General features: G+C 39.8%; 1 long non-coding RNA gene across 2 annotated transcripts in view; it reads left to right on the top strand.

The window, feature by feature from the left end:
* Window positions 1–527: 527 nt before the first annotated feature.
* The window catches only part of LOC111871671, a 9,986-nt gene continuing 1,852 nt past the window's right edge, over window positions 528–8,661 (top strand). For both annotated transcript variants that reach the window (XR_002844080.2, XR_002844079.2), the window contains exons 1-3: window positions 528–778; window positions 6,925–7,890; window positions 8,080–8,140. This is a non-coding gene — a long non-coding RNA (uncharacterized LOC111871671). The remainder of the gene's footprint in view (window positions 779–6,924; window positions 7,891–8,079; window positions 8,141–8,661) is intronic.

The following is an 8,661-nucleotide window of genomic DNA, read 5'->3' as shown; positions in this document are numbered from 1 at the left end:
TTGTACATGGCCACGACGTCCGAATTTCAGTTCTGCATTCGAGCTTTCTTTTTCGCTGAAATTTCGTAGCTATACAATCGTTTCTAGATGGGCACTGCAAATGAGCAAAATTTCAGCTGAGGCGTCTACCTGACCAACCGGACCATTCTCTTGTTAAGCACTAATTTGGTGTATGTGTGTGTGTGTGTGTGTCGGGTGGAGAATTTTAATTCTTGTATGTCCTTGGACTGATTGTTCGAAAATAACTTTCTTTTAGTGTTATGAAGATATTCTGTGACTGTTCATAGGACCTTTTTTTTAGTGTTATGAAATTATTCTGTGACTGTTCATAGGACCTACTACGGGGAGCGTAAGGACGACAGGACCATTTGAACGAGGAATATCATTCCAATTAACTCGTCTGCGGTTAACTGAGCAACTTGACTATACACTGCATCCATCTATAGGACTATTAATACACCAGACACTACATATCACGTAAGTAGATGTCTCTGTCGTGTCTGTCATACGGTCATGTGGTACTAAGCCGTATAGGTCGTATAGGTCGTGTAGTTGACTGAGATATGAATAAACAATTTTCTACCCAAACGCGTACTGTCATATCCGTCGTATGGGTCGTATTGCTATACATATTCTACATACATATTGTATACAACAAAGAAGCCGGTAGGGACAGTGATCCGAGGTCAGAGAAGTGAGTGGAATATTTAGTGTTTTAGTGCGTTGTTCGTGTGTGACACACGTGCTCTATCTTGAATTCTAATGTTATGGCAGTATGGTAAGAATATTGTTTGTTCATATATAAATTATTTTCCTTCTAGTTATATAATAAACAAATGTAACGCAAGCCCGCAAAGCAGTATGAAAATGCACGCAGAAGATTGAGTCTGTTAACGTTGGTTTTATCAGTGTAATGTATTGGCATATTGTAAGAGAGATTCGAAAAGTTAGTTAACACAGTTGTTTGTGGGACCAGCTGTAATTGTTTCGTAATGATATTACACGGCAGTTAATGTATTTATTTATGCAATTTTACAACATAAATCGCTTTACCATTTGCCCCATCGTGAGATGAGTGAGATTATACCTTTACTCTTGGCTCTGTCCTAATAGTACTTCAAGATGAAAATTTTAAACTGTCGAATTTGCCATCTAGAAAGGTGGTACTCCAGCCTCTACTTATTTGGGTTATTAAAGCAACAGCTTTCTACAAAGAACTTCAACACATTTAAATTTTAAACTTAAACTGTGTCGTTGGCCATTGGGGTTGAGTCCTGATTGTTATTGCAACGGAATGGATAATGTTATCTGACAGTGGGACAAATGTTAATGCGATTATTTTGAAAAACGATATAAATATGTGCCTTGATTACCGTGTAATGTCTAAAAGCTACGATTATATAGTCTTCTCACAAATATTTACCTCCATCCAGTGTTGAGGTTAAGAATAGTGGATCTTTATCTCCACTTCCCCATGCATCTTCATGGTATGGTGCTTAATTAATTAAGCACAGGAATATCTTTTACCTTTTCTTTCAATGGCTTTTCCAGCCCATTCAGCCCCTTGCATCTTATTCAGTTCTGTAATCATTTTTCGGAGACAGTAGAACTCCTTGGACGAGTGATCAGCTCGTCGCAAGACCGCTACATTAACACAGAACAACACAAACACAGCATAAATGCAAGCACACACCAAACATCCATGCATTAAGTGGGATTCGAACCCATGATCCCAGCGTCCGAGCGAGCGAAGACAGTTCATGCCTCAGACCGCGCGGCTACACTGACCAAATAATTTTACCTTTACCCCTCACAAAATAAGTGTGTTATATTTTCACCCCTCCTGTACGAGTATAGATACTTTTCAGTATTCTTCCTTGAACCAACCTTAGTTGTAACACTTATGGAGCAAGTAGTATTGCAACAAGCACTTTCAACCGGAAAATGGTAGCAGCAGGTTCCTCCTAAGCGCTGGTTGATTCTTAGGTACGTATAGGCCGTGTCATAGCTCAGGTGGTTAGTCGCCGGCTTCCCAACGCGGCGGCTCGGGTTCGAGCCCAGGTCAGGTTGTGTAAGTTTCTTGGTGGACAGAGTGGCACTGGGACAGGTTTTCTCCGAGTACTTCGGTTCCCCCTTCCAATTATCATTCCACCGACTGCTCCACACTCATTATCTACTGTTCACGGCTGGTAAAATTAGCCAGTATTTACCGACGTACCAAGTAGATTCAGTCTCACTCCGCCCCAAAAGGTACATATACGTTGTAGTAAGCCAGACGATCGGCCGCGCCATAGCGGTTAGTCGCTGGCTTCCCACCGCGGCGGCCCGGGTTCGATCCCGGGTCTGGTCAAGTGGGATTTTTGGTGGACAAAGTGGCGCTGGGGCAGGTTTTCTCCGAGTACTTCGGTTTCCCCTGCCAATCATCATTCCACCAATTGCTCCATACTCACCCTCACCCATCATCTGGAGCTGGTACAAAAGGCCAGAAGTGGCCGCAGTACAAGGGACTTAGTCCCACCCCACTAGCAATAAAGAAAAGCCAGACGATCGCTATATAGAAGGAAACGTTGCATTTTTATAAGGAAATGCTGTGCAAAAGGCACAATGCTTTTTCGTGGGAAGACAGAAAATAAATGCCAGCATTTTAGGAATTCTGCGAATGTGCGGTTCCACGCAGTGCAATAGCGTTTCACTTTTAGAATTACTGGGTTTCTGGACTTTGTCTATCGTCCGGTTTTTTGAAAAACCAGAGAAAACAACGTTTCGGAAACTGGATGTGTTTCCGTCCTTAGGCGATTGGGGAAAAACCTACACCCTTGGTCCTTCAGAAAGAGCTAGACTCAATCACTTGATAACCCATGTCAGTATAACTACAGCTCTGGACTCGGCTCCGGTAAGTTGATGACATATTCGTGGCCTGGCTTCATGGCTCAGAACGGTTACAGAATTTCCTCAGCCACCTAAATATATTTTAGAGTCTTCAATCCAGATCACTATGAAAATGCAGTACAGTCAGAGAGTCCTTTCCAGAATGTTCTAGTCATCAAGAAAGAGACGACGCTGGCCAAAGAAAATTTACAGAGAAATCATCCACACTGGCCGATATCTCAACTTCAAATTTAATAATCCGCTCTTGTGAAAAGAGTTTCCATTCTGGTAAAGGTAAAGTTTTCCCTGGTCTTTAACTAACTAAGTACTACGCCATGAAGGCGTACGGGACTGTGGATATATAGATCCATGTTTTCTTAACCTTTGCACTAGCTGGAGGTGAACGGTCAGCTTCACGCCCCGGCCGCTTTACACATGGGTAAAGAGCCCCCAGTACACACCGGATAGGAGGCTGGGTGAACCACGGAACCGGTCTGGACGACGTGGAGAAAATAAAATTCTTGACCCTACCGGAACTGGAACTCCGATCCCCGAGTCGTCCAGCCCGTGGCCAGTCGCTATACCGACTACTCTCTCCCGGTTCCGGTTTAATTCAGAGTTTTCACAGTAGAGCTTCTACCACATGTCAAAAACGACAAGATCTGATTAATGAAATTAGTAGTCTGAGACGTGATCTTCAGCTCAACGGTTTTCCCTAAGGTTTCATTGAATCGATTATTAATTCCAGGGGTAGCAGTCGTACGAATAGACAGGAAAAGCCCCTTGGCTGTGTGTATATCATGAAAGGTGTTTGAGAGAAGTTCAAAACGTATAGGAAATCAGTATTACATTAGGAAGATCTTCAAAACTAAAAGCAATCTCAGAAGTTCACTCATGAAAACCAGGCTGGAAGGACGTCCTCAATAGAAGGCACAGTGCATCTATAGCATTCTCTGTGAATGTGGCAGAAGCTACTTAGGCGAAACAGGCAGGCCTCTAGCTGTGCGGCTTCGTGAACATAGACACAATCTCAAAGCGGGTCTTCTAGAAAAATCAAAATTAGCCTGTTATGTCTATGAAGAGGGTCATGGGATAGGATGGGATGAAGATAGAATTTTGGAAATTGAAAGTAAAAGCAGGTACATAAAATACTAGGAATCGGCCCGTATGGCAAGCTTAATAAATCCGATCAGCCAACCCAATTTGGACATTTCTCCTATCCGGATCCCCCTGTCAGCAGTGAGGTTACCAACTCACAGAGAAGATCAGTATGTTGTGATAGATGCTTCATGGGTTTCTATGAAGTTTTAGTCCCTAGTGTTCAATTTTTATGCCATAGATGCAAAAGTTAGCACTAACTTCGCCGACAAGCGGCGGTCGCTCGGTCGGTATAGTTCGCTTGTGGACCACAGACCACAGAGCAAAGCAAAATAAGTGATAAATGTTTATTCATCGTCCTTTCCAGTAGTAAGCCTATTGAAACCTGCTGCGGATATTACAAAGTATAATCTTGATGGCAGAAGTTTCCCAAAACACGTACTATTGGTTAATATTTTGAAACATTGTTTGGAATTCTGACAGTGCTCATCCTGTCTACTCGTTCCTTTTAATCTTTCCCGAATTATTCAATAAATTCTGTTATTAGCGGAATTTACAGCTCTATCATAGTTTCTTCAAATTTAAGGTTCCAAAAGGGTATGTCCCACAGTCCTCTTGAAACTCATTCTTGATGGTCTTTCATCTATTCTTATTGCCCATGATTCATAATCGTTCGATACTATTTGCTTTAACAAAAGTTATATAAACTCGTATTCTTGTATACCTAGAAATTTTTGATGGTTTGAAAGTCCGGTTTTTAATAACGAGTATTCTGGGTAATTGTTTTCCCGTGATAAGGAAGTGAAGCTAGCGGCATATGTATGTGTGTGTGTGTGTGTATGTATGTATGTATGTGTATATATGCATATATATGTATGTGTGTGTGCGTGTGCCTATGTGTGCGTGTGCATCCTTTTAAAGGAATTTACAGAGAATAAAACGATTCAGAGGACATATTCTTATAGTGAGAAAGCAAAGTAGGCGTATGAGATCACCCTGCTACTTGCCTATATGGGATGTCATTGTATGATGAGACAACCACCTATTAAACTGTTATACAAACATTTGTTGTAGTTATACAGCATATACAGAGGAACTTCTGTTTGAAGAATTGAAGGTCGCTGGTTGCTGATAAGCTGGGGGAAGATCTATCTCTCACTCTCTGGTTAGTCGTTTCTTCAAAGTCAAAGTCAAAGTCAAAGTCAAAGTCAAAGTCAGGGTAACTTTACGACTGGCAGTTTACCGCCAATGAGTACGTCTTGGTGTCCGACCCCTTGAGAACCACGACCAGGTTTTCTTTTTCAACTGACCTCTTGTGGTGATAATCCTTATGTAACATCCTCTCTGACGAGATGGTGGTTTGTCCCTTATGAATATCCTTGGCTTTTCGTCGTGTGTATATTTCGCACATGTAACATGTTATTGAAAATTCTTCCTTTCTCACTACATGCAAGTCCTCTGTCAGTACACGGTTTACCGAGTGGCTGGTTCTTCCTATATTAGGCCACCTTAAGTAGTCTCGCTAGGACCTTGTAGTGAATATCCACTTTCTCCTGTTTGGTTACTACTGATCTACTTCCCTGGAGACGCGATTTTCAGTCAATACATGGCAGTGATAATTGTGGTGTAGATTTTACTTAGCGATGGATTATATATTTAAGAAACGTGTTTTGCTGGGCCTTTGCTTAGCAGTCGATGGTTCCTCTACTGTGATTGTCTAGCACTTGGCTCAATGTGGCCGGTACCCACACCTATGTTTGTGCATATCACTTTAAACTTTTGAACCAACAGACAGATTCTGATGAAACTTGGTAATGAGTGTTACGCCATGTAAGGCTATGCCTGTCAATGTGTTTCTTAATTCATTGCAATTACTTATAACAACATGAGGAATGCATGAACTTATGGGGTGATAGCAACACCAGTGGTGGTAGATTTATTATGCTGAAATGACATATAATAATTGATTTTAAAGAAATATGCTTCTCTTGTCAAGGTAATTTTCTGTAGAATGTGAAACGAAAACATGGCAGCAATGGGAAAAATTTGTTTAGCCTTCACTTTGATGGCAGTAACTAATGAACCATTTGAAATAGGTGTGTTGAATTTGATGCTGAGATAGAACATTCCTATACATTAGGCGTGAATATTGTTTTGTAACTGAAAGATTACAAACATGGTGATAGTTGCTGTTAGGGCAGTTAGAAACTTTGAGATTATATCTGAGAGATTGAACTTATGCAGAAAATGTATTTCAGTGAGAGTTTCTTAAAAAATGAAATTAATTAGTAATTATGCTAACAGAACTGTAAGTCTAGAAGTCTGTACAGTAGGGATCAAGAAGAAACCTTGGTATTAAATGTTTGTAGCATCCCTTCTCATGCCTTTTCTGAAAATTATTATGAGTTCTTTTTCTTATCCTGCCCCTATCATAGAGCAAATTTTATCCTCATCCCATAATTTCCCCTTAAAATGTAATGTTCCACCACATCTGCAAAATCTTGTTTGGAATCCACATGATTACTCTAAGAAAATTCTACTTTCGGCCGCTGTAGGTGACCCACCTTAGTCTGTTGCATCTCATTATGTATCATGTATCAAAGGTATACTTAGGGGCCATCAATGCAACAGTCGATTGCAAACAATTATTAAATTTCATAATTATGATCTTGGTAGTTAGAAATATGTAATGGGATGAAAATAAAATAACCCAAATATTAAATATTTCAATACAGGTTCCTAATCAATTGTTGTTATGATAGCCCCAAAGTATACCTCATTCTCTTGTGTCTGATATTCTGGCTGCTGCATGCAGGACAATCAGACAGATTTACTTGATGACTTGGAGTCACACTGATGTAACACATTTTACTATTTCTGAGTTATTGACACCACCAGAAACACCATAGAGAGCTCTGTATTATTGCCATACAAGTGTATCTTTATCTCTTATTGCAGTGAAGCTATGTGTCGACATATCTGTATTTGCAAAATATAGTTTTTGGTCAATGCATTGTAGAAGCTGATCCATTCATGAACATGCACAAAATAACTGCAACAGGGAGGCAGAAGAGCTCCTACATTTCTCTGATTCTCATCACAATTTTAGTTTGGATCTTGTGTCCAATTCACACCACCCATGTTCTCACCTTTCTTGTGTGTGAACATAAAATCTCATATCTGTTGTTGTTAATGAAAGAATGAAGTGTAAAATATTTGTGAAAAATATGCAAGAATTTATGGGACTCAAGCCAGCATGCAGTATTTCAGCAGAAGTTCTCAAGAAGGCTTTCATGGACTAGATGAACAGAGACCATGAATAAGACTGGGAGTCCACAAGAGACTCAGATATATGGAGGGTTTCCTACAAGAATCCTGCACTAAAATAATTCTGGAACTATTAAAACTAAATAGAAACCAAAGTACATTAAAGTGGAGATGAAATCACTTTGAATAAGACATTGAAAATGGTGGCCATCTAGGTTCATAATCAGTATAGTTCATATTTTTAAAGTATTTCAGGATACAGTAGCAGTTTTACTGCCATGGGTAGATTGCTTGCATTGACACTATTTTCAGTCTATCTGTGAACACAGGAGTGTATGTACTGATAGTTCCTCAGAACTCTAGCCATGGTAGAGGGGTCATACCATCTCTCGCAGAGCTGGGGGAGCCATCTGATCAGCGTACATCAGTGTGGGTACTACCAGTTTGGAATGTAGCATCTTGGAATGGTCAGTTGTATAGTACATTGTGTATCTACCCCTGGTCTCCGTAGGCAGTGTTTTCCGCTCGGGGAGTAGCTCTGAATGTCATCACAACAAGCGTACAGCTTCGCATGCTCCACAAGAGAAGCATATTGAAAGCCAAAAGGAGTCACTGAACATTTCCAAGGCACCTGTTGTGAAACATTATGACTCTGGGGTAAGTTATAAGAATATTTGTTTATAATGTATTTAAGATGAATTTGAATCATTATGAAGCTTTATATAAATAGTTAAGCGTTTAATCAGTTAATAGTGAAAAACATTTGGTGGAATCTAGAAGTTCCACCATGCTTCTAATGTATTTATAGTATGCAAGCTATTGCTTTCTTTTTTGTTTCTGTTTCAGGTATGCGATTTAAGTTCATAAAAATAAGTCAGTAATTGCTAACACAGTGATGCTTCTGAAGGTAAGGATGCAGCTTAAAATTGGGCTCTTGGGAACATAATTTTACCATGTAGTTTCACAGAACACTAACCTTAAACACACCAGAATCACTCACATGTCCATTATTAATATTGTAAATTGCAAAAACCCTGTTTAACTTTTTTATATTACAAAAATAACAATTTATTAGCACTTCAAAAGCGATTTAACAAATGCTATGGGCTAAATGATGTAGTTATAGCAAGAGCTGACAAAGCTATATGGACGTGGATCTTCAGAAATTTGTATGAAATAGAACTGAAAAATAAGTTCCAAATTAATATTTAGTGTTAAGTACCTGAAAGTACTTCATGTGGATCAGGGCCAAGGTGTGCTTGATCCCCTCCTTTTCAGTATAGTACCTACACCTAAGATGGTAATAATACTCGTATTTGTGATGGTGGTGGTGGTAGTAGTAGAAATAGCAGCAGCAGCTGTAAGTATAGTCATGGTGGTGGTAGTCATAGTAGTAGTAAGAGCTGCTGCTGCTACTACTACTACTAC

This window comes from Cryptotermes secundus, unplaced genomic scaffold, assembly GCF_002891405.2.
Source record: "Cryptotermes secundus unplaced genomic scaffold, Csec_1.0 scaffold262, whole genome shotgun sequence".
NCBI classification, from domain to species: Eukaryota; Metazoa; Arthropoda; class Insecta; order Blattodea; family Kalotermitidae; genus Cryptotermes; species Cryptotermes secundus.
This window is presented reverse-complemented; position numbering and strand designations above follow the sequence as displayed.